This window comes from Nilaparvata lugens, chromosome 2 (assembly GCF_014356525.2).
Source record: "Nilaparvata lugens isolate BPH chromosome 2, ASM1435652v1, whole genome shotgun sequence".
NCBI lineage: Eukaryota > Metazoa > Arthropoda > Insecta > Hemiptera > Delphacidae > Nilaparvata > Nilaparvata lugens.
In genome coordinates, this window is record NC_052505.1 from 31,358,203 (window position 1) to 31,384,949 (window position 26,747).

Genomic DNA, 26,747 nt, shown 5'->3' on the forward strand with positions numbered 1-26,747 from the left:
ATACCAATTCCTCTGAATGTTTTTATTTTATTTGTATCTTTGACGTTTGTTACAACACTTTCTGTTTTATGACAAAAAATTATTATTATTATTATTATTATTATTGATAAACTCTAGAATGTCAGCATTCCTTATAATGTAACATCAGTGCTACTCATCCAAACAATGTTGACAGTTGAGGTGGATCTCACTACCAATATAATATATGAAGGACATTCTTAGAAAGAGTGACATCATCAGTACAAAGGCTAGGAACCAGAACCAACAAAAATTATTATAAAAATTCATCAATAGCGTTTGTTATATGTTTCCAAACAATATCTCAAAATATAGAATATCAATATTACTTTTGATTTAGCTTTATAATTTAAAGAAAAATATCTCAACAGAAAGTTTAATATGTAAAGAATAGTTTTTTTGAAATTGCACATAAATTTAATAGATAGAAAAATTTAATTTTATTGCATAAAAAAATTTAGTATGTTGAATAAAAAAATTATTATTATTATTATTTTTTTTTTTTAAATGAATTGATGAATTGTTACATTTAATTTTCACATAAAATTTCAATAAATCAAAAAATGTTCATTTCTTTCACTATTGACGCGGTTGATTTTATTGATGCACATTTTGGAAAACAGTCCGTTAAGGCACTCAGTATGATTTTCAGTTAAGTGTGACTCCAATGTGATGACGTTAAGTGTTGGGCTGATCTGGATGCACGTAGTGTTGGGCTGATACTTGTAGTCGACTGCTGCATACAAACTCGATACAGGTGACATCTCAGTTAGCATTGCTTCATGTTTGTAGTAGACGGCTGCATTCCAAACTTGATACTGGTGACATCTCAGTTAGCATTGCTTCATGTTTGTAGTAGACGGCTGCATTCCAAATTCAATACAGAGTCACATAAATTTTGTATCATATTTGTAATTATACAATGTACATTTCAGGCTTGAAATGACAATGTAATTCGTTTTTTGGAAAAGAGATAGACGCTGCATACAGGATTATTTAGGTGAGGATTAATTTAGGTAAGTTTGGTTTTTTGATATTTTCAGCTTTCAAGGTTTAGAGTTCTGCATACAGGAATAATTTAGGAGAGGATTTTTTGAATCAATTCTTTCATGATACTGTGACTGTTCTTCTGAATTCAAAGTTGTGAATGTGAACATGGATGGCAATTACCTCCAGGTAATGCAGTAGTGTTGAAGTTTGAGATACAGAGTCAGCAATAAGCATTGGCATTGCTATTGGCGTATGCTTTGGTGTCGGCTTTGGCATCGGCTTTGATATTGGCATTGGCGCAGGCATTGGCATTGGCGCAGGCATTGGCATTGGCGCAGGCATTGGCATTAGCACAGATTTTGGCATTGGCGTAGCTATTGGCATTGGTGCAGCATTGGCGCAGATTTTGGCATTGGCGCAGGCATTGACGTAGCTATTGGCATTGGCGCAGGCATTGATATCAGCACAGGCATCGGCGTTGATATTGGCGTTGACATCAGCACAGGCATCGGCGTAGATTTTGGCGTAGTTATTGGTGTTGATATTGGTGTTGACATTAGCGTAGTTATTGGTGTAGGCCGCAGCGTAGATTTAGGCGTAGATATTGGCGTAGTTATGTCACACTAGTTTGAAAATCACCCAATGTTCTTAACACTCTTCATGGCGTTCACTTGTTACTGATTTCGAGATTCACATGATAACTATTTCAATGTTAATGTCTGTGCTGTACCTGTTATCTTAAAATGCTTATAAACTAAAAAGAAAAACTTTGATTAGGCTATCAATACAATCTAATACACATAAAAATTATTTTAAGTATCTATGAAATTGAAATTTGTTAACATCTTATTATACAGTCAGCAATACATAAATTGTGAAATATGGACATATCAATGATAAATTTAAAAAAAATTCATTTTCATCTATTCACTGTTCAAATATCAAAATTTTAATCCATTCTTCAAAATAGAAATATAATTTCATAACACCCTGTATCATTATCAAAATTGTAAAAAAAACATCAGATTATCACAACAAAATTTAATTTCAATACATATTTCAATAATTTCAGACAATTGGTCTTCTATTCACAATCATTTCATAATATATCTGCATTTCATTATCATTTAATATAACATTTCATTTATAGCATGTTCATTTCACATTTATGATTTATCATTCAGGGTTTCAAAATTATTTAGTTTTAATTTTGTTCAAAAATTGTATAAAAAGCAAATTATTTAATATTGTAATCATCGTTTGTTGGATACTATAGTTTATTTCGACTCTTCAATGTTCTAAACACAAACTACATTTCATGACAAAACTTTACTATCAAACATTAAACAAGAACCATTCAAAACATCAATAATATTTTGCTTCAAAGGCAAACAATATTCATCAGTAATCATCATTTTGCATCTATGGCAATCAACATTATTAATCATTATTTTTGCATCTATGGCAATCAACATAAGTAATCAATACAAAAAATATTATCTCATTACTGCCTCTCTAAGTCATAACCTCTGTTATTCCTTCTTTAGGCAATAATGGGTTTCCATCTCAAAAAACAATCACATACCAGCAAAATTCTAATCAACAAACCCCACTAAAAATTCTACATACACTCCAGCATCCATTTCAAACGATAATCAATCATATCAAAATTTATAGAACAAACAGTTTTAAAATTAAAAAAAAAATCAATTACAAAACACTTATTTCAATTAATAATATAACAAAACGTTTTAAATTAAACCAATTATTTTTTTTTTTAAATAATTTAAAATTTTAAAGACTGTATAATAAGTACAAACATTTCAAGATTATAATACAAAGACGATCAAGATGAATACTGGGTAAATAAGTTCCCTAAAAAATACAAAAAAGAGAAATAGAAAACTGGGTAAATAAATTCCCTAAAACAATATACACAAAATTGATACACTTCACATAAGTGATACATGATGAAAAAATATGTCACAAGCACACAATTCTTTACACAACAATGGATAGATTTTAGAAAAGTTAAGTTTTTTCAACAATTTAAAGATTAGGAAAATAAGCTACTATTTCAACTTCCAAAATTATTTCAGAAAAAATACAAATTAAATGACTATGGACAAGATTGGTTAAGATATGCATCATAGAAGAAATTTACTGAATATTACACAAAGACAGGAAAGAATCGAAAATTGAAAAGATTAAGGGCCAAGAAAATAGGCTACAGGAAAGAAAAAAGACACAATTATGGACTCTTACCATACACTGTGTAGCGATTATGCTATTCTGAATCCCGGCATAACACAGGATTCCTAATCATTGTGTGTTGGGGAATACCCTTTCATCATGTGATTCATTGTCATCATCTTGTAAATAAGCAACTTGAAACAACCTTTGAATACTAGCACATCAATGGAAACTTTGTGTTTTGTTTTCTTCAATAACATGATTTTATTCATGGGTTCATTTGTTTTAACAAAGCAATTTTGCTCACAAAAGTCAATCATGCTCACTTGAGAATGCATTGCATACACCTTTTCAATTCTCAGTTGAAAGTTGAACTCATCAACTTGACTCAAAGCAACATTCATTTTGTTCACATTGTTCCTAACCTCCACAGAAACCTGTCTCATGTAATCATTCATTTTATTTACTGTTTTCCTAACTTTCGATGTAGTAATCTGATCCATAGAAACATTCGATTTGTTTACTGTTTTCCTAACCTTCAATGTAGCAATAGTACTTTCTTGATAGTTGACTTTCAATGAAGACAACTCCCTACCTACTTCTTTACTCAATTCTACACTTTCACTATGGTTGACTTTTTCAACAACAGTAACTAGGCCTACACTGTCAGAAACTTGAATGAGTTGATCTTGTAACTTAACACTACTATCATCCTGCTTCAATTTGTTTTCATTTTCATGACTATCTTTCAATGTTTCATGTGCATCTTTCAATAGAAGGTTTATACTAACCTGCTCTAGTCTAATGCTAGCAAATTCTTGCTTCATCTCATCAAACCTAGCATTTTGATCTTGTTTCAAATTATCAAACCTAGCATTTTGCTCATCAAACCTTTGTGTTAGGAATGCTATAGATTTATCATTTTTAGCTCCTACCATACTTGTTTCATTTGATATTTCTACTACTTTCTCATGGATTGTTACATTTGAAACGTTTTCACTTACAGCTACACTATCGTTTGAGTCATTGTTTAAGGTTAGGTCTAAATCTTGTGATTCTTCATCTAAGTTTTGAATGTTTTCACTGGATAAAACTTCATTATTTTTATGCTCTCCATCTTGCTACTGCGTAAAAAATATTTACTCATTAGAACCTAAACTTTCTCGAACCGATTTCCCACTCAGCAGAATCTCCCATTTACAATCTATCAAGATATCTATCCTACCAATAATTTTTTATATAACCAGGGATATATTTTGTAGTTTGAGTCCCACACCAGGGCGTACCATTTGGGACATATTATTTTGTAATTCTGTCCCACCACAGGGGTAACATTTGCCGTGCTACCAATTTTTCCTTAAACGGTTGGAATAGCATTTAACACCTATCAACCTAAGAATAGTTGTCGGCTCCAATAAAATAGATTCTTGATAAACCGTGAATGGATCTATTGCCTATGAATGAGAAATCCAGTTTTCAGAGCAAATTAACTTATAATCTTCAGATGAATTTACACAAATACACAAGGAGAATATATATTAAGCCTAATTATTTCAGAGTTATTACGAACTAAAATACTTATCTAGTTTACAGTTGAAACACAGTGGCTATTGGCTTTACTACTCTAATAGCTAATTATGCACAAAATTTATATAAAACTCAATTTAAAACATTAATAAACGAAATGATTTAGAGCAAAACTCCACGACAATACTTGTAGCCAGCCATTTTTTTCAGAAGAAGGTCGAACAGGAAAAAAGACCACAAGTTGCAAGTCACGAAAGCCAACGCCTCGTTCAGTATCGATTTTTACAGACACGTCAACACAAAATTATAATTTACCAGTTTAGAATTCACATTCTACATCTGTTCTCAATAAAACTTTATTTTGAAAATGTTATTTTAATTTTTATACATATATTCTATTTAAATAAACGATTTATTTAGTAATTTGTTAACCCTGCCTCGGTGACACCATGGAACAATGCAACAAACATTTACGATAATAAATTCTCCGTCAAAAATTTGTCCGTCTATTGATAACTCTGACATTTACTATAAAGTTCGATTCCAATGTGAGAAGAAAAATGTAATATTACAAGCTACAGTGCTAATGCAATACACTCATTTATTATAAGGTTATATAGATACTATTACTATTTTCCAATTCCGTCTATACCAATTCCTCTGAATGTTTTTATTTTATTGTATCTTTGAGGTTTGTTACAACACTTTCTGTTTTATGACAAAAAATGATTATTATTATTATTATTATTATTATTATTATTGATAAACTCTAGAATGTCAGCATTCCTTATAATGTAACATCAGTGCTACTCATCCAAACAATGTTGACAGTTGAGGTGGATCTCACTACCAATATAATATATGAAGGACATTCTTAGAAAGAGTGACATCATCAGTACAAAGGCTAGGAACCAGAACCAACAAAAATCATCATGATTAAAATTGAATATTAACTTTGAAAATCACATCTTCCAATATAATACTGTATGATGTGAAATACCCTAATTACGATAATATAGGATATTACAGCAGTTAATATCGTAAGTAGGTTTGCAACATTCAAGTTGAAAATGTTATTCTCTTAACAAGATACATAGGCTATTATATTTTCATTGAAAAGTACAAAACAACGAATTATGAAAACACAAAAGGGTTTAAAATTTCTTCTGAGAATCTTTTTTTTGTTTTTTTTTTGTCGCTTGTAGGCTAGAACACCGTGGTGATATTAAGGAGACTTTTCCAGAGAACTTTCATCAAAATTTAAAAAGCCTTTCAGGCTAAATTATTGATCAACAACCCCCTGATCTGTTATTATCCGTTGAAAGTTTTGAAATTTGTGTGTTCAAGTAAAAGTAGAAGATGTTGTCGTGGATAACCATTTAAATCCAGCTTGAAATTGCCAGAGCCACTCATTTAATCATGAATTTTCATCTTGTTTATTGAAAATGAGATATATTACAAGTTTCTTTCGCTACATCATTATCAATCTCCAGTAAACTCCAGGTCCAGTTTACTAGATTGTATTTTGATTCATTGATAAATTATGTAATGTTATTGAAAAAATAATATCAATTATATCTGAGAAACTTTCTCGCTTTCACCACCCACTTATCTTTTCAAACAGAAAAGTTTCAAGCATGTAGAAAATTTCATGTTTTCTGCTTGAAATGTCTCGACATTGACGAATATAATCATTAATTTAAAAAAATAACCATAGGTCGGATAAAAATTATCCAGACATCAATAGAAAGGAAAAATTCTCCCTGTTAATTTGATATAAAATTATTACGCATTAAGACGCCTCATGATTCTGAGAGAAAGTGATATTCAAAAGAAAAACAAATTTCCGCGATGCTTCCAATTTTACCATAAAAGTTAAATTTCCTTTTGATCCTTCAAACCTGGATATTTTCTAGCACTATTAGGATATCGGGGATGATATTCTACATCTAATTCTGACGTTGAATTGGAAATTTGAGAAAGTTTACACGAATTGGCAACCATGTAATTTCTTCGGATGGAGGGCCAAGTCTCAACTTACTTTACACAAACTATAGCATGGAAACTATTGCATTTTGTAAATAATAAATGTGGGGACTAGTAGTTCTGTGAACAATAAGAGACCTCGCGCAGTTATAAACCACAGCCTCCTCTAATACTGTCCATCAGAGTAAATCCTGTCTGTATGTCGTGTCGGCGAGATATCGGTGTGAAAACAGCTAATGGCTGTTGGGGGTTGATGTAGCAAAAACACTAACATCAAGAGCTAATCACCTTCAAGACATACTGGCAACAGGACAGCACGAGTTCAAGCAGAGAAAGGTCGAGAGACAATATACTATGTTATTTTAGTTAATAATTGCATGCGTTATTGCATGCAATCAATAGTTTATTTAATAGTGCATAAAAATTGCATTCAATGAGGCATGCAATTGAAAATAGGTACACACAGGAGCTGATTTTTTACCAAAGTTACATTGAGATATTAATTGCATGCGCTATTGCATGCAATTAATAATCCACTCGACAGCTGATTTATGATGAATAATTCTATAGTCTGATTTTTACGGTAGGCTACCTAATAAACTAATATTGGCGTTAGAAGGAGACCCTTTTTCCTTTTGTATTATCCTTAAAATGCAAAATTTCAAAAAAACCCTTTAACTTATATACGTCGACGCGATATTCAAAAAGGAACATACATGTCAAATTTCATGAAAATCTATTGCTGCGTATCGCCATAAATGCGGAACATAAATATAAAAATTAAAACATATAAACATAAAGAGAAATGCAAAACCGTTGACTTGAATCATAGACCTCACTTCGCTCGGTTAATAATTCATTTTTTTAACAAAAATTGTATAATAGAGTACCGTATTGAGATACTTCATTGGGCACTATTTCCCATGGTTCTAAACACGTCAAACCACGCCATTCCAATGGGCCAATCAGAGAATTTTTATTTAAATTAGGGTCGCTATTGATGAGTGGAATTGGGAATTTGGGGAAGAAAGAGAGAAACTACTTGAAGATGCCGACCCAGGAAGACTGATTGGAAATCTCTTAAGGTCTTTGCTATTTTAAAATGCATTATAAAAATTATTTTATAATGGATGTAATAACTGTATGTAACTTTTTATTATTTGTAAAATAACTCAGTGATACAGCATTATTGTAAGAGTTATGTAAATTGAAGTCCCTAAAATTTTATGGAGATGAGAGACGAGCCAAGCTGCCTAATCTGTACCTGCTAATCACACTGATGGAGAAGAAGATGCCACGTTCGCTACAAGAACTTCAGAATTCAATCAAGTGAGTCTACGAATGGGGCCCCTATCAACTACGACCATATTAGCTGCGATTAAAGGTTTCATTCGGCAAATATTCTGATAAAAATTTGAAAACGAATATCAAGCTTGTATAACCTTTGAATAATTGAAGTGAAGTGGGGCAAACATCGTATTAGCTTGCAAGCTAGGTATATTATTCATTTTGAGTCATCAGTTTCATCTTCATCATTGACTGTTAGCCTAGTAATAATTTGGAAGGTGATACCTCTATTCATATCATTAACTTAAATCAGCAATATATAGCTTTGATTGAATCTATCTTGGAAATAGAAATTTCCAAAGATCACTTCAAGTATCAAATTTATCACAGATAGGCTATTACATTCATTATAAGGTCATCAGTACCCAGCAGAATAGCAGCCAGCATCAAGGATTATGAAGGTCAAAGGCATTCTTGATTATTCCTATCTTTGATCCTGTATGGTATCATTCGACATCTCTAAACAATTTGTCAAATGGCAGTGGATCGGTTTGGTGGTGGAACTAGATTTGTATTTTACAATCCTTGAAATCCTTGCATACTTTTTTCACTGCAGAGATGTTTGGAGCAGCTGGAGGGTAAGTACCCAATCAGCAAAATCAACTTGAGTCGAAATCAAAACAAGCTCGTTTTGTCAAACGTGAGGGCTTGATTCAAGATTTCGTTTGCATGCGTTTAGCTCGAAATAAGTTAATTTCAAGAGTCCGTTTATACATCGTTCAAGCTAGTTTCGAGCTCGAAATGCAGGCTCAAATCAGGCGGGTGCTGCGAGCTAAAATCAAGGTCGCGTTGCGAGCTTGATTCAGGCCCGAGATGCACGGTCGAATCAGGATTGAGATGCAGTCTCGACTCAGGCTTGAAACGCATGCTGGATGCAATCCCCCCCCATTCAAGGCCACCTGGCACACCTTTCACGAAATGCGATTCTATTGTGATTCTAGCTCAATTAGAGTCTGATTCAAGCTGGATGTTTAGAGTGAATAAATCCTGATTCAAGGCATACTGCCTTCTTGAAGTAAGCTTGTTTCAGCTTCGAATCATGAATCTGATTCAAGGCCAGTGCAATCCAATATCAATGCTTAATCATAACCCAAATTTCATCCAGAATTTGAAATAAATCTGTAATTCTTATTATTCATGATTCAATTATTCTTCCAAACTAATGCTCCAATCTTACTATTGCCTTAATACTCCATTTCTATACTCAGTGGATATCCATACATTTTATAGATAGATGAAATCTATATATTCAAATTAAAATATTCCTTAAAATTCTCCTGTGAATGGCAAATTACTTATTCATTCTCTCCTGTCAGGGCAGTCTATAAACTGTCTCTGGAGCTGTATGAATTGAGTCGAGATCGACCTCTGCTAACCAATAACAGCTTGCAGACTGTCCTGAGAGGGAGCAGTGCATGAGTCACTTGCCATTTGATGAATTAATTAAATCAAATCTGCTCTAGTTCAAACAGCCTCTATTCTTGCAACACCTCAATGGATACAGTTCATATACATCTGAGTAACACATCAATTATTACTTGAATATCTATTAAAAATTAAATATTATATATGAATATTAATATCTATATTAGTTTATTTTCTTTAAAGCTTAACTTCAGAGTATATCATTATGAGCGAAAAATGTAAATAAGAAAACATTATTTTCAATAAAATTCAATGATTTTTATTAAATATTACAAAAATTGAACTTTTAATTTATAACTATAATTATTTATTTTTACTTTGAACTGCTGTCGTCCTCGATTTGAGCTTCATGAGGCATAGTCTCTCTGCTCTTGGTCCTGTAAAATATGAAATGTACAGTTTAGTGGGATAACTTTGAGTAAAATTATGAGTAAAATATGAAATTTCTCGGTAATCAATTCTCAGAATGCTGATTATGTAGATTATCAACTCATACAGAGTGTCCCAAAAATACATAAATCAGTACTACCACAACCACGGTATTCTATTCTTCAAGGTATATTCTGAATCCTCCATAGTTTTCATGTAATCCGGAATTTAATTTTTTAAGAATAATCACCATATTTATTCAATGGATGAACATTTTCCTTAAAAATTTAGTATGGTATCATGTCTACATTAAAGTTTTAAATTTAAGTTTACTGTCTGAATCATTGTTCATCTTAGTTGATTTACATGAGTCTCTATGCCACCCAGGCATAACACGGTTGTACCACTGGGTTCGGAGTAAAAATTTACCCTACTCAATTGATGAAATCAGACGCATAACAAACTCCTGCAAAGTGTGTGCTGCTGTCAAGCTCAAATTCTTCAAACACAAAGGGACTCTGATTAAAGCCACTTCTGCATTTGAACAGCTAAATATCGATTTCAAAGGCCCTCTGCCTTCATCAAGTCAAAATCGTTATTTATTGGTTATAGTAGATGAGTTTTCACGGTTCCCTTTTGCTTTCCCATGTCCAGACATGTCATCATCTACAGTTAAATCAAATCTGAAAACCCTGTTTTCTACGTTTGGGGTTCCTAGTTACATACATTCAGACAGAGGAACATCATTTATGAGTCAAGACTTGAAAAATTACCTAAACTCGCATGGAATTGCAACTAGCAGAACCACCTGCTTACAACCCAGCATAGGTAATGGACAGGTTTATTTATTTTATTTATTCTTTGATATAATTACAAATCATATGAATATGATCGGGATAGAACAACAGGCATAGCCCAAAACTATTCTGTTCCCAAATTTTGATAAATAATGAAGTGTCCGAAAAAATAGGTTAATATGTTCTTACTGAGGAAATTTAAAGTTCAAAGTTCTGTCCAAGAATATATATTAGCTAGAAATTTTGAATTTAGAATGATTAAAATACCAAATTATAGTCAAATTTTGCACTTAATATCACCACACTTTGAATAAATTGAGTTATTTGAGCTAGCATTAAAATCACTTAATTTAGAAATAAATCAATGGGAGTCAGTTTTAGAAGATGCTCTTAGCTTAACAAGAACATTACTTTGCACAGCACAAATCAAACTCCTCATGAGTGTATGTTCTTACACCCACGTAGATCTGGAAACAATGGTGTTTCAGCTCCTTCTTGGCTTCTCAATTCCGGCCTTGTCTATTTAAAAAAACTCAATCGAACATCTAAATATGAGTCACTTGTTGAAGAGGTCCAACTTCTACATGGAAATGCTGAGTATGCACATGTAAAGCTACCTGATGGAAGAGAAACCACAGTATCAACACGTCATCTTGCTCCAGTTGGAGAGTACGAAAACCGAGATCTCAAAGAACAAACCCGATTCTGAAAATGATGATAATTCTCAATTACCAACTTCCGAACCTGAACTTGAATACTTCCATAATCCTCAAGCAACACAAAACCAAGAAAACGAAACTAAGTACTACTGCCAAGAGCTTACTGTTGGAATATAATAATTCATGTAAAACTATATTTTGTATTATTTCTATTGTAATGTCAAAATTATTTATGTGTTTGAACAACTATGGTGGCAGCACTGTCATGGTGATTAAAACGCAGTCGGTAATCGGTATGTAAAATCGTTTTCTTTGTGAGTTTCCCTCGTCAACTCTTTATTCTTTAAAAGTAAAACTAAAACTTTATCAGGTAATGGGCCCAGATAATGGCCAAAAACGTAAAAACAAGTAAAAAAGTTTAATCTTTAAACAAGTAAAACATGAAAAGTGATTATTGGTTTTTCTCTTAAAATAATAGTAAAAGGTAACCTTAAAATGGCGACGATGGAAGGGGAAAACTATGTGCAGAAGCTGAAGGATGCAGATTCATTTACTATGTGGGATTTTGAAATTAAAATATTACTTAAAGCTAAAGATCTGATGGATGTTGTAGATGGAACTGAAACTTCAGAGCAACAGGGTGAAAGTGCTGATAAGATTAAGATATTCAAAAACAAAGATGCAAAAGCTCAACATTTCATCTTGATGATGCTGGACAATGATGTAAAAATATATATTATATTGTGTAATAGCAGAGAAAACTCCTATAATGAGAATAACAACGTAGTGCATTTATAATATCACGCATAAGTTAGCATAAGTTAGTTCTGCATTGTCCCACCAGATCGCATAAGCATGTCAACAGTCGCTTGTAACTGCTTGTAATGAGTGGAAGGAGAAAAGTGGGCTGGCATGGGAATATGGAAGGAGAGTGTCAGTCTTTTGATCCGGTTTTTTATAGCTGCATCTGGCAGCCTGCCAGGCTTTCAACTCATTTCTGAGGAAGCCACAACAATAATATTGCAAGCACAACCAAAGGCCAATTAGTGGCCTATTATAAAAGACAAACAATTTCATTCCTTTGTGACATGTAGCTTTCTGCTCTGACAACACTAGAGCTGAATTATGAATATATATAATCTCTATTTTCCTATAATCTGTTGATATGATAAGTTCTTTAATATGATAAGGAGAAGAAAAGGAGGATGATAAGAATAATGAGAAAAATAAGAAGAAAATATTATTTGATGATCATGAGTAGAAAAGAGTAGGATGAGATGATGATAGTGATGATAATAATGATAATAATAATAAGAGAAGGAGGAGTGATGATGGGATATGACAGATAAGGAGAAGAAAGAGAAGAACTTCTGATCATTTTCTTTCCCTCTCATAATTATTATCCTTCTTCTCACTTCTTCTTCCACTATTATTCTCAGCTCTTCATCTTCTTCACGTTCTCTTCCTCTTCCTCCTCCATTCTCATCTTCATTTTCTTCTTCTTCTCCTTATTCTTCTTCTGCTATTTCTTTGTTTCTTCTTTTTCTCCTCCTCTTCTTCCTCCTCCTAGAAGAATAAGAAGACACGAAGAAATAGCAGAAGAAGAATAAGATGGAGATGAATAAAATGAAGATAAAAATGGAGGAGGAGGAGCTGAAGGAAGAGGAGGAGAAGGAGAAGAAGAAGAAGAATAAGAAGAAGAGGAAGGAGAAGAAGAGGAAGAAGAAGAAGAAGAAGAAGAAGGGGAAGGGGAAGGGGAAGAAGAAGAAGAAGAAGAAGAAGAAGGGGAAGAAGGAGGGTGATGGAGTAGGAGGAAGTGTGAGTGTTAACTATTGTTAACTATTTATTAGGAGGAGAATCTCTTTTTTCAGAAAAATTATGGCTTCCATATACTTGATCAGGAAATAGTTTTCTGGTTGAATCTCTCTAATTAGAAACTACAACAAAATATAAGGGTGAATATAATTATATTAAAGCATGCATACCGCGTGGGGAATTTTCAGTAATTATTGAGAATTGTATTGAATACTTGCTCTCGTATTGTGAAACACATATTTCTCATTTATAATTTGTGAGAGGAATTCTCAAATGATACTTGTTCTCTTATTGTTAAACTCTCATTCTTTATTTTTATTGTGAAAAGGAAAACCAACTCTTCATGATCCAATAATAATGTATTTAATAAAAATGAATCATTAATTGAAAAGTATATGTATGATTATGAATTCATACTATAAGTACCCTACATTATATATTCCTTCTGAAAAAATGATAATTCTCTAAGACAAGTGGATTGGTTGAATGCCTGTTTGAAAGACTACGAAAGGATGACAACGAAAGGATGATTACGATAGACCATTTGAGCCAAATAAAAAGGTGTCCTCAGCTCCACTCCATGAACCACCTGCGGCGTCGCAAAACCGAAGTTAGCTCTATACCGTGTAGGATAGGTATGTAAAATATCTGATAAAATTTTAAGTTTATTAGTTTTTATGTAGATCAATAAAGATTTAATGTACAATTGCCTTACATTTAAAACTGTAAATTCTGTAAAAAGTTGTGCTTTTGGATATCGGCATTCCTTATTCAAAACAGTTTTGATCATTTATCCTAATAAATAGGATGCAAAGAACTTATAACAGCTCGTCTGGGCGCCTAGATGTCTTCTGGTTTTCTCGCGCTAAATTCCGGAGAGCATTATATGATAATTAAATCTTGTGTAAGCATGATCTGATCAAATGAATAGTTGGTGTATAACTGCGCGAGGTCTACTGTTCACAGAACTACTAGCAGTTTTGTGAACAGTAGACCTCACGCAGTATTCTCATCCACCTGATTGAAACTATAGACCTTATGGAAATACAGCAATAGACTGGCTTCTCCACACATCTGTGTAATCACTTGTCAGCTGATTTATGATGAATAATTCTTTAATCTGACTTTTACTGTAATATCGACTTATGAAGGAGGCTACTTTTACCTTTCATATTATCCTTGAAATGCAAAATTTCCAAAAACCTTGTATATACGTCGACGCGCAATTAAAAAGGAACATACCTGTCAAATTTCATGAAAATCTATTACCGCGTTTCGCCGTAAATGCGCAACTTATAAACATTTGAACATTTAAACATGTGAACATTCTAACATGTAAACATTAAGAGAAATGCCTAACCGTCGACATGAATCTTAGACCTCACTTCGCTCGGTCAAATATCAAGTTATGATGTTCATTTCTCTTCTTTTCTGATACTTTTTTTAGCAGTCAGTCCAGTAGGAAATTCATAAACTAAAAAAAAACTACTCAAGTTTCATGATATTACGTGATAATAAATATTAATATGTTATAACAATAAAATAAATAATAATTTTATTAAGTGCAATGAAAGTGAAACGAGCTCTAATGTGTCTCCAAATTTATTATTAATCTTGGTAAACAGATCTTAAAATTAGCATTGCATTATGTTGATGATGTTTATTATTGTTATAAAATAATGATATTGAATGTTGATTGGCGAAATGGAAACATGGGTCTGATTTCTGATTACAAAGTTTCTTCCTTTAATTGACTTCTAATGAATTGCGTGTGTTTTCTGTGTGAGTTTACCAAGGTTAATTGAATGGAACAATATGCCCACAACCCGGATGTTACACCGTTAGAGTTTTCTGTTTGGGGGCATTAAGCATTGGGGAGTCCGATGGTAGCAAGCATTCAAGAGAGACATCAGTGTTTTCAACACCGACCATTGAACGATTCTTATAATCAACCGTGACAAGTCCTTTCTGTGTGAAACACAAAATGCAATAGCCAAAAAGGTATCAGAGAAACGAAGTTCTCCATTATATTATAATGGTACGTTACTCAGTTTTCAAAAAAGTGACCAGCACTGATGCCGACTCCATAAGGTCTGGGTAGATAGGTAGGTAGGTAGGTAGGCAAAAATATTTTGGGGGGGCTGAGTCCATAAAAAATTCTGATCAATTATATGGAAAAAACCCCTCCCCAGACCCCTAACCAATGAGCCCACCCAAAGATTTTGATAAGTCGGCGCCCATGGTGGCCAAGGTATAAAAGTGATAAATTCAGAATCTTCATGTTCAAATGCATGTTAAACAGCTCATTAGTTAATAATAGTCCAGTTACGAGATAGTGAAAAAGGGCAGTTTTGATAATTAGTTCCAAAAACGCAACATTTTTCGGGTAATGATTCTGGAGTATTGGATATCTTTACAAAAGTTGACCTTATAAAGCAAGTGAGAGAAAAATGAGTATATTGTGATTCCAGGCTATTAATTATGTATACTAACATCCTGCAAAAATTCAGCTTCACCAAATATTATGGATAGGGTGACTTATGTAGTTTAAATGAATGTAATAATAGTAATACATCAGCTTCTTCTTCTTTTCTCATGTTATCTTATTCTCTTCATCTCCTACTTATTTTTCTTCATCATCATGTTGTAGCTCTTCTTCTTTTTCTCCTTCTTCTGCTTCTTACTATTATCTTTTTGTCATCATGTTCTATTATTTATTCTTCTTCTTCTACTCAAAATCGTCATTTTATTCTTATCATCTACTCATCTTCTTCTTTTTCTTCTCCTCTTCTCCATCATTCTATTCTTCCTCTTCTTCTCCTTCTTCTTTTTATTTTTTCTTCTTCTCATTGAAGAAAGAGAAGAATTGGAAGGAGTAGCAAGATAGAAATAAGAAGTGGTAGAACATGAAGAAGATTAGATAGTGGAAGAAGAAGGAAGAAATCTTCTTCTTCTTCTTCTTCTTCTTTTTCTTCTTCTTCTTCTACGAGGAGGAAGAGAAAAAGAAGAAGAAGGAGTAGCATATGAGAGAAATAAGAATTAGTGGATCATGAAGGAGGAGAAGAGGATAAGAAAGATGAAGATATACTATACAATAGTGATAGAAAATAATAAATATTTAAAAGATGATGAACTGAAAACTTCATATTTCTTCTTCTTCTTCTTCTTCTCTTTTTCTTATTCCTTTACTTCTTCTTTACATAGAATTCTCATTCTTACAGAACACAGAGTAATATAGATGATACAGTCATGATTCAGCTGTGAGAATGTTGGAATGAAATGCAAAGAAAACAGAAGGCGGTTGAATAATATTATTATCACAATAGTCCTATAATTGCTATAATTGCTTCACATGTTGACAGTTGTCTGGTGCCGAGTTGACTGTGTGTGTGCATCTGTGTGGTGTGTGTGTGTGTGTGTGTGTGTGTGTGTGTGTGTGTGTGTGTGATAGTGTGAAGGAGTGAGGGGCGACTACCTGTCAGTGGAGTGGGTGATAGAGTTGTTGTGAGGACGGAGTGCGGAAGGGGGGTGAGCGAGACCGGAGTAGGGTTCTGCGCGCGCAGTCTACAATCTGGCAAAGGAACTACCTCGATTACGCATGAACAGAAAGTCCTATTCCGCTAGCCTTCTGTGCTATTATTAATTCTGTGGTAATAGTGCCAAGGAAATGTATGACACATTGTAAAATTTATTTAAACGTGACACAACTCATCAAAAATGTGCTCTTCTTCAAGACTTTTATACATGCAAGTTCTCTACAGATAAAGACATGATGGGTAACCTAACATACATTCAAAACATCGCATACAAATTGAACAGACTTGACCAGAAAATCGATGAAACAATGGTGATTACTAAAATACTGAGTGTACTCCCAGAACAGTATAAACATTTTTCATGTGCGTGGGATTCTACAGTAAACACGGAAAAGACTTTGGATAATCTAAAGGCTAGACTTCTTCAAGAAGAAATTAAATGGTCAGGTGAGAGCGAAACTCTGGCATTTAAAACAGTGAAACAAGAACAAGGTAAGATCAAGGCTTCTACTTCCAATAGTAAGACAACAAAATGCTACTCCTGTAATGAGAGAATATGGACACATTTGTAATAACTGCCCAAATAACAGGTCCAAACAAAAATTTTGTACTTATTGCAAAAAGTCAAATCATTATGAAAAGGATTGTTTTTTGAAAAACAATAGGTCTAGTGATAACAAGTCATGTAAAATCTGTAAAAAAACTAATCACAATGAAAAAGACCGTTACTTTCATAATAAGGCTCAAAGTAAAACATCTTTTCTAACTAAAGTAAATAGTTCAATGAGTCATAGCCTAAAAGCAACTGAGAGCCAGGATGTCTCCAATAAAGTATATTTATCATAGATAATGGTTGTATACCAAACCACATGACTAATGATGTCAGTAATGTAAAAACATGTAAACAAACGATATCTGTTGCCAAGAAAGATCAAAGTATGGTAGCATTAGCTTCAGGAGTTGTAAACTCAGAACAGTGTATATTTAAAAATGTTACATATGTCCCAGATCTCACTAATAATTTAATGTCAGTAAATGCAATTACCGAAAATGGTGGAAAAGTTTTGTTTACTAAAAGTAAAGTCCAAATCATGAAAAACGAAAGTGTTATTTTGGAAGGGAATAAAAATAAGCAAGGTTTATATGAAGTTCAATTAAAAGAAGAAATTAAAAATAATGTAACTATTGCAGAATATGCCAGTAAAATAGGTAATCATGACAAGGCTATATAGTGAATCATATTTCTAAGAAGATTGACAAAGATTCTAAATCCAGTTTCTCAAATCATTCAGAAGCAATGAATTGCCATAGGAAATTAGGTCATATTAGTTTCAAGAATCTTGAAAAATTATCCAAAATTTCAGTAGGAATTCCATCAAATGTATTAAATATTTGTGAAGAGGAATTTTGTAATATTTGTCCAAAAGCCAAACAAGTACGAAATCCTTTTAATTCCATAAGAAATAGAGCATCAAATTTTTTGCAAGTAATTCATTCAGATTTATGTTGTCCTATTGATCCACAAACTCATGAAGGTAAAAATTATTTTTTGACATGTGTTGATGATTTCAGTCATTTTTGTAAAGTCTATTTGTTAAGATCTAAGAATGAAACTGCTACTTATTTGAAAGAATATTCATATGAAGCTGAAGCTCATTTCAATCTCAAAGTTGCTAAAATCAGGTGTGATAATGGTGGGGAATATGTATCTAATTGCTTGAAAAATTGGTGTAAATTACGGGGAATTGTGCTAGATTATACTATACCCTATTCACCCCAACTAAATGGAACTGCTGAACGAATGAACAGAACATTAATGGAAAAAGCAAGATCATTAATTTTTGATTCAAATTTACCATTTGCCCCAAATGGTTATAGATTATGGGATCCAGTAAAAAGAAAGATTTTTATCTCGAGAGATGTTTTGTTTTATGAAAAAGAAAAAATGATCTATTCAAATGAAACTGTAAAAGACCAAAATGAAATGCTTGTAAAATGTAGACAAAATAGAAATGATTTAGAAAATCAGAGAGAACAAGAAAATGTACAAGAAGCAGAGATGATGAATGAAAAAGAACAAGAAGCAGAGATGATGAATGGAAGAGAACAAGAAGTAGAGATGATGAATGAAAGAGAACAAGAAGCAGAGATCAGGAATGAGATGAATGAAAGAGAACAAGAAGCAGAGATGGTGAATGAGGATCAATTAGAAGAAGTGAATCAACATTATAGTTTGAAACCAAGAAATAATATAAGACTACCTGCTGGATACAATGATGGACAAGTAATGTTAACATTTATGGAATGCATTGAGAGTGAGGACAGAGAAAAATGGAAGGAAGCATAATAAATAAAGAGAAAGTATCTTTGGAAAAGAATAATACTTGGAGTATTGTTGATGAAAAAGAAACTACAGGAAAGGAAATTTTAACAAGTAGGTGGGTATTCAAAGTAAAAGATAATGGGATATACAAGGCTAGGTTAGTTGTTAGAGGATGTCAACAGAAAGAAGGTTCAATCGATTTAAAAGATACTTTTAGTCCTGTTGTAGACAATGCATCATTAAGAATTTTGTTTTCAATTGCAGCGCAGGATAATTTGAAAATCCAAACATTTTGATGTAAAAACTGCTTTTTTGTATGGGGAATTAGATGATGAAATTTTTATGAGAATTCCAGAAGGATTTGGTGATGAAGAAGGAAAGGTATGTAGATTGAAGAAAGCCCTTTATGGATTAAAACAAGCCCCTTCTCAATGGAATAAAAAACTAACATCTTTTCTACAGCAAGAAGGTTTACATCAACTAAAATCTCATCAATGCATTTTCAAAGACAGTTCAAATGAACTTTATCTAGCCATACATGTAGATGATGGAATTTTGATGAGCAAGGATGAAACTAAAATGAATAATCTATTGGAAAAATTAATGAAAAATTTTGAAATGACAGTAAATGAGAATCCAGCTAGTTATTTAGGTTTGGAAATAAGACAAAACAAAGAAGGCATTTTGTAACACAGACAAGCTATTCTAAGAAAGTTCTTGAAAATTTTAGTATGACTGGCAGTAAATATCAAAATACACCCATAGTAAAAAATGACCAAATTGAAAAGCTTAGAATAGATTTTCCCTATAGAGAGGCGGTAGGTAGTTTGCTATACTAACAAAACAAGACCTGACATGTCTTTTGCAGTCAACTATGAAAGCCGGTACTTAGATAACCCTAGTGCTAAAGATGTACAAAATGTTAAGAGAACCCTAAGATATCTAAATGGATCAAAAGATGTTGGTTTATTTTTTCCCAGTTGTAAGTCAAATGTATTGAAAGTTGAAGCATTTGTGATTCAGATTATGCTGGTGATCTAAATGATAGAAAAAGCACAAGTGGGTATGTTATATTGTTGGGAGGAGCACCAATTATTTGGAGCTCTAGAAAGCAACCAATTATTGCCTTATCCACAGCAGAAGCTGAGTATATTTCTGCTGCAGAGTGTTGTAAAGAATTAAAATATTTGAAGACTATTCTTTCAGAATTGACTAACAAAACTATAAATACAGTACTTAATGTGGACAATCAAAGTGCTATCAAGCTAATTAAATCAGGTCAAATGAACAGGAAAAGTAAACACATTGATGTCAGGTACCATTTTGTAAGCGAACAATTTCATAATGACATGTGACAGAATCCAAAGTCAGGGCAGTGGACTGTGAATGATAGTTGGTATTAATACCTACAAATAAATCTCTGAATTCTGTGCATAAAAAACTGATAGCTTGAAGTGTGGTGAGTACGCCAATAAAAGACAAAATGAGTGAACAAGTTGAGATTTAATATTAATAAAATAATAGGCAGATGGCCACATACAAAAACAAGTGTATGTAGATTAAATTGAATAAAATCTTTAGAAGAATTTTATTACAATATGGAATAAAACCGTTAGAAAATAAGCGATAACAAAATTTGAATGAATTTAAGTCAATGACACTAATGACCATTGAAGACTGACAACAATTGATAAGGTACTGCCAATGATACCTGAATTGAGAATAGAAAATTTTAAATGATACAATAATAAAGTTAAATAGAACAATAGAACATCAATAGAACAACTCAGATATGAGAATTCGCTTGCAAGCCAAGGGTAGCTATCAAATACAATGAAATAATTGTCAATGTTGAATACAGGCGAAATAGGCCTTCAATGATTTGAATGTCAAGTAAGACATCAATAGAACAACTCAGATATGAGAATACGCTTGCAAGCCAAGGGTAGCTATCAAATACAATGAAATAATTGTCAATGTTGAATACATTAATACAGGCGACATAGGCCTTCAATGATTTGAATGTCATATTAGACATCAATAGAACAACTCAGATATGAGAATACGCTTGCAAGCCAAGGGTAACTATCAAATACAATGAAATAATTGTCAATGTTGAATACATTAATAAAGGCAACATAGGCCTTCAATGATTTGAATGTCAAGTTGGACATCAATAGAACAACTCAGATATGAGAATACACTTTGTCACTTGGTACTTTAATACCACCAAATATTTTAAAATGAACCAATGAATTTTAATAGAACTATAAAATGGAAAGAAGGTTAGACCTAGTCAAAGGATAAATCAACTTAAATCAAGTATTATTAGCGATTAGGAGTAATAGCATTATCAAAAACGATAAGAAAACATGCATAATTGTGATTCTATAACTATGAGAACCCATTGGTAAGATCAAAAAATTATAAAGTGGCTTACTTATTATTGGCGGATTATAAAAAATAAAAGTGCATGAACATTGAGGTTAGAATTATTTGTTTACATTTTGAAAAGAATTAGTCGATCTTGAATAAATCGATAATTATTAGAATCAATGCTGAACGAATCAGCTGATTATTCGATCAACCAGTATAACAGGTTGAATTATATAAAATTTACTCACAAAGGATATATTATGTATACTAAAGGAAGTCGATGTGTAGAAATATGAACAACCATTATTTCTGTATAAATATTTATTATAATCTAAAAAAGCATGATAAATCAAGAGTATACAAAACTCATATAAAAAACTAAATATATTAAAATCGTATGTTATGATTTATTTATGAAATCAATTTAAGATAAACACTCCACATATTTGTATAAAAACTTTTTTTTATTTAATTTTTTCTATTATAAAGTCGAGGAAGCCCTGTTTCCAAGCCAACCAATTGTATTGAGTTTAGTAAATTGAAGACCAATCAGAGAGTAGCTTACAGAATTATTCTTGGAAGAGACAAATTTTTCTGAAAACCTCTTTCTTCTGGCTTAAGATCTTGACCTGAGAGGATGCACATAGATTTTAGGGTTCTTTCTTCCTCTTTTTTAAATTTTAGAACTATTGAGCCAAACCCTTTTAAATGTGAAATATTTGTATTAAATGTTAAATTATCTGTGAACTCAGTGCTGTCAAAGAGTTCGTAATTTGTAACTATTCCCCATAAATATATCTTTAATTCGGAAAGAAACTTATAAGAATCTGGATCATGCGCTAGCCCAGCAGAGACGAAAGGAGCCTACCTAATTAATTATTGGAAATAATTAATTCAATCCACGAGACCGTCAAGAACTTCATTTAAGTGAGTGATAAGTCAAACGAGCTCGTTTTAGATTTTCTGCGTATAGTGGGGGAATTAATTAAAAGCGCTATTCAAATTGACTTAAATTAAATAAAAAGTCACCACGTGTTGGATAATATCACATAGTTCATAAGAACATTTTATAAATTCATTTGATATATGTAGGAAGCTTACTTCCACGCACGGCCCGAATTCATATAAATCCCTGAGATCTCATGTTTGAATAATAATTTATCAATTATTAATTTTGTTAATTGAACAAAGTATATATCAAACCTATAGTCGAACAGGTTTTTATTTGCAGAATTTTGTATTGACTGGAAGTCTAAGTATCAGTATTAAATATAATATATTTATGAATTTGAAACTCACTATTGTGAATATTGGCAAAACCTGTGATAATTATTCAGATTTTAGAAAACATTTATTTAAGAAAAATTATAGATATATCGAATAGTTTATACATACATTTTTATGGGAATATATTTTGTGTTTTATGTCAGCATACAAATCGTAGAAATTTATTTTATCCTAGTTCATCTCATGATATACAGTTTGAGCTGTTTTGGTACCAATAGATATTCAGCAGCACTTAAAATTGTTGAATCAAGTAATATTAATCTTATTCAGAGCACTCAATATTTATCATCCTTTGATGATATTCATTTTATCTGCCAGAACAAGTATATTAAAAAATTATATTAATAAGGTTCCAGTTATATCATATAAGGATCCAGAGAGCTTCAAGAACTGGCGTTGTAAGTTCTAAGGAATTTTGGAAGGATATATTGGTGAATACCTGTATTCACGACGAGCGTTTTAAGAATCAACTAGAAACAACTATAGTTGGTCCTTATCATTTTCTAGTGGTACATGGTTACTGATAATCAGTCATCAAATATTCTTTTAATTTCCTTACTGGTATTCTTCAAGAACTTCGTAGAAGCAGCGGTAAGAACTATTAATCACAGGTCACTGAACCTTATGGTGATTGCTTGCATTTGTAAAATCCATGTATCTACCACTGAGCTAGAGCTGAGGTTTGAACCCAGTAATTTTGCGAGCCGGACGGCCTTTATTTTTTGTGAATTTATTCGCAAAAGAGGGAATTTAGTGACTGCTCTTATAAATACCAATATCATTGCTCTATCATGAGAGATAATCCTCCAAGGGCAAAGGTTTACAATTTGACAACTTGCAAGCCAAGGGTAGCTATCAAATACAATGAAATAATTGTCAATGTTGAATACATTAATACAGGCGACATAGGCCTTCAATGATTTGAATGTCAAGTTGGACATCAATAGAACAACTCAGATATGAGAATATCCTTGCAAGCCAAGGGTAGCTATCAAATACAATGAAATAATTGTCAATGTTGGATACATTACTACAGGCGACATAGGCCTTCAATGATTTGAATGTCAAGTTAGACATCAATAGAACAACTCAGATATGAGAATACGCTTGCAAGCCAAGGGTAGCTATCAAATACAATGAAATAATTGTCAATGTTGAATACATTAATACAGGCGACATAGGCCTTCAATGATTTGAATGTCAAGTTAGACATCAATAGAACAACTCAGATATGAGAATACGCTTATGAGCCAAGGGTAGCTATCAAAATAGAATGTCTCGGTCGACATTAATGCAATAATTTAGATATGAAAATACGCTTATAAGCCAAGGGTAGCTATCAAAATTGAATGTCTCGGTCGACATTAATACACTTGTAAGCCAAGGGTAGCTATCAAATACAATGAATTCATATTATAACTTTGAAATAACGTAGGACAGTGCTCTGAATGAGACATACACTGTAACATATTGAATTCATGTACATAGGCTCGATTGCCGAAAGTATGGACAATTAAATGTTTTCAATTGACGTAAAAGCTGGATGATAGCTACAAAAATAATATGAATGCACATTAAAATGTTTGAATTAGAAATAGAGAACAACGTGATCCAGTTTCGACACGCTGTTAGTATTTTCATGAACAATTATGCAATACATGAGTAAAAAATGAAAATTGAATAAAACGATTTATGTAACCTGAATTAAATTTTTGAGGAAGAGATGCAGCCAGGCAGATAGGCAAGGAATCCACGGTACCCCAAGGAACAGGACGTTCAGCAAGCAATGATATGATGGCCACGTGATGATGAGAATGGAAGCGTCCAACACAGTAGGCAATTCCCCCAGTGGGAATGTGAACAGGAACATGTAGAATTCCAAACAAATAACTCGAATTCCAAGTTGTGGAATTATTAGATTGATTTCCAAACGGTAGAGATGATGAAATTGAAAGTTTGAGTTTCAAATGGTGAAGCCATGTTGTTAGAAGAATGGCGATAGACGCTAACACAATACTATGGAACTTTGACAAAGTTTATCAACGTAAATACACGAAGAAATTGATAAATAATTGAATCACAGTTGATGAATACATTTGAAGAATTAATTTTAAGGAATAATTCACAATTAAAATGTTCAGTAAACCAGATGAATTTGGATGAAGAAAAGTAGACCAGGAGCGAATGTGCACTCACCGACTAGATGTGATTGAAAGATGAGAAAACAAGCTAACGCCTAAGCAACAAAAGGGACAAGTCGGAAATGCCAGACACGTAGGCAAACGTTTGCAAACGTTTGATGAAAAAGTAGCAAATATCTAGAAAGTAAGATGCCCAAAAGACGAAATAAATTCCAAAAAATTGAATAATACAAATATTAAATTCGATTTGATTATTATAATTCAAGAAACGATGAATAATATTAGAAAACAATCTTGAGTATGACAGTGACGTGTAACCGTGACTGTGACGTCACCGGACAGTGCAAACTGACAAAATAACGGAATGAATAACGAAGTGGACCTGTTCCAATAAATGCTTTGTCAGATTCTACAGCATGTTTGAAATAAAATATTGTTGTTCAGAAAAACAGCTACCTAGCTGACATATTTACTAAACCATTATTGAGTAACAAATTTTCAACGTTTAAAGATATGTTGGTGACTATGTAAAACAAGTGATGATTTTCTAACAAGTAATTCTGATTAAAATCTTTATTATCATTTAAGAAATAACAATTTAGATGTAAACTGATTTTTTGTTAAAACATTTTGACATTAAGGAGGAGTGTTGGAATATAATAATTCATGTAAAACCATATTTTGTATTATTTCTATTGTAATGTCAAAATTATTTATGTGTTTGAACAACTATGGTGGCAGCACTGTCATGGTGATTAAAACGCTATCGGTATGTAAAATCGTTTTCTTTGTGAGTTTCCCTCGTCAACTCTTTATTCTTTAAAAGTAAAACTAAAACTTCATCACTTACAACCTAGACAACAGACTACTGGACAAGAAAACCAAGAAGAAGTTCTAGAAATAGAAACCTCCTAATTATTTGAATGACTACATTCATTAACTCTTTGGGGGGAAGAATGTAGTATAACAACATATGTTTTGAATTTATTATTACTGTTACTAAGTCTCCAAATAACAAACTCATTCCAATTCGAAACCTGTATAGTTCAAGTTATTAAAAACCTTTCTTTAAAAACCTTTTAAGGTATTAAATACTTATGTCATGTTTACTCTCATTCCTATTACAGAGACAAATGCTAAATAAACGTCTACAGTTTCATCAATGCTATATCGGCAATATGAAAACGCATGCAGTTAATATGTCTTTCAATGAAGGTGTTGTTATTTACATAAAGAAATTATATTCTTCCATTTTTATTTAATTAAAATTTCAAAATTATTCGAGCCCTGATAGAATGACTGACTCACTGTACATAGGCCTATTTTGAATTCTTTTAGATTTCATTACGTCAAGTTTTAAGAAAGACCCTTGCAAAGCACGGTTTACCTGCTAGTATAATAATATATTTATCTCATATTGATCAGGATTTTAGAGTTATAAATTTAAATTTATTGAACAGTCATCTGGCATTGACAGAAAGATTGTTTATTTGTTGTTGCGTGATATTTACTGTAGCTTCCCAATCAGCAAAATCAACTTGAATCGAAATCAAAACAAGCTCGTTTTGTCAAACGTGAGGGCTTGATTCAAGATTTCATTCACATGCGTTTTGCTCGAAATGAGTTGAATTTATGAGTGCGTTTATACATCGCTCAAGCCAGTTTCGAGCTCGAAATGCAGGCTCTAATCAGGCTGGTGCTGCGAGCTAAAATCAAGGGCGTGTTGCGAGCTCGATTCAGGCCCGAGATGCACGGTCAAATCAGGATCGAGATGCAGTCTTGACTCAGGCTTGAAACGCATGCTGGATGCAATCCCCCCATTCAAGGCCACCTGGCACACTTTTCACGAAATGCAAGCTCGATTCTATTGTGATTCTAGATCAATCAGAGTCTGATTCAAGCTGGGTGTTTGGAGTGAATCAATCCTGATTCAAGGCATACTGCCCTCTTGAAGTAAG

At 32.6% G+C, this 26,747-nt stretch overlaps 1 protein-coding gene across 3 annotated transcripts in view; it reads left to right on the top strand.

Annotated features, from left to right (window-relative positions):
* The window catches only part of LOC120349851, a 61,344-nt gene that overhangs the window by 11,091 nt on the left and 23,506 nt on the right, over positions 1-26,747 (top strand). The gene's annotated exons all lie outside the window — the stretch shown is intronic.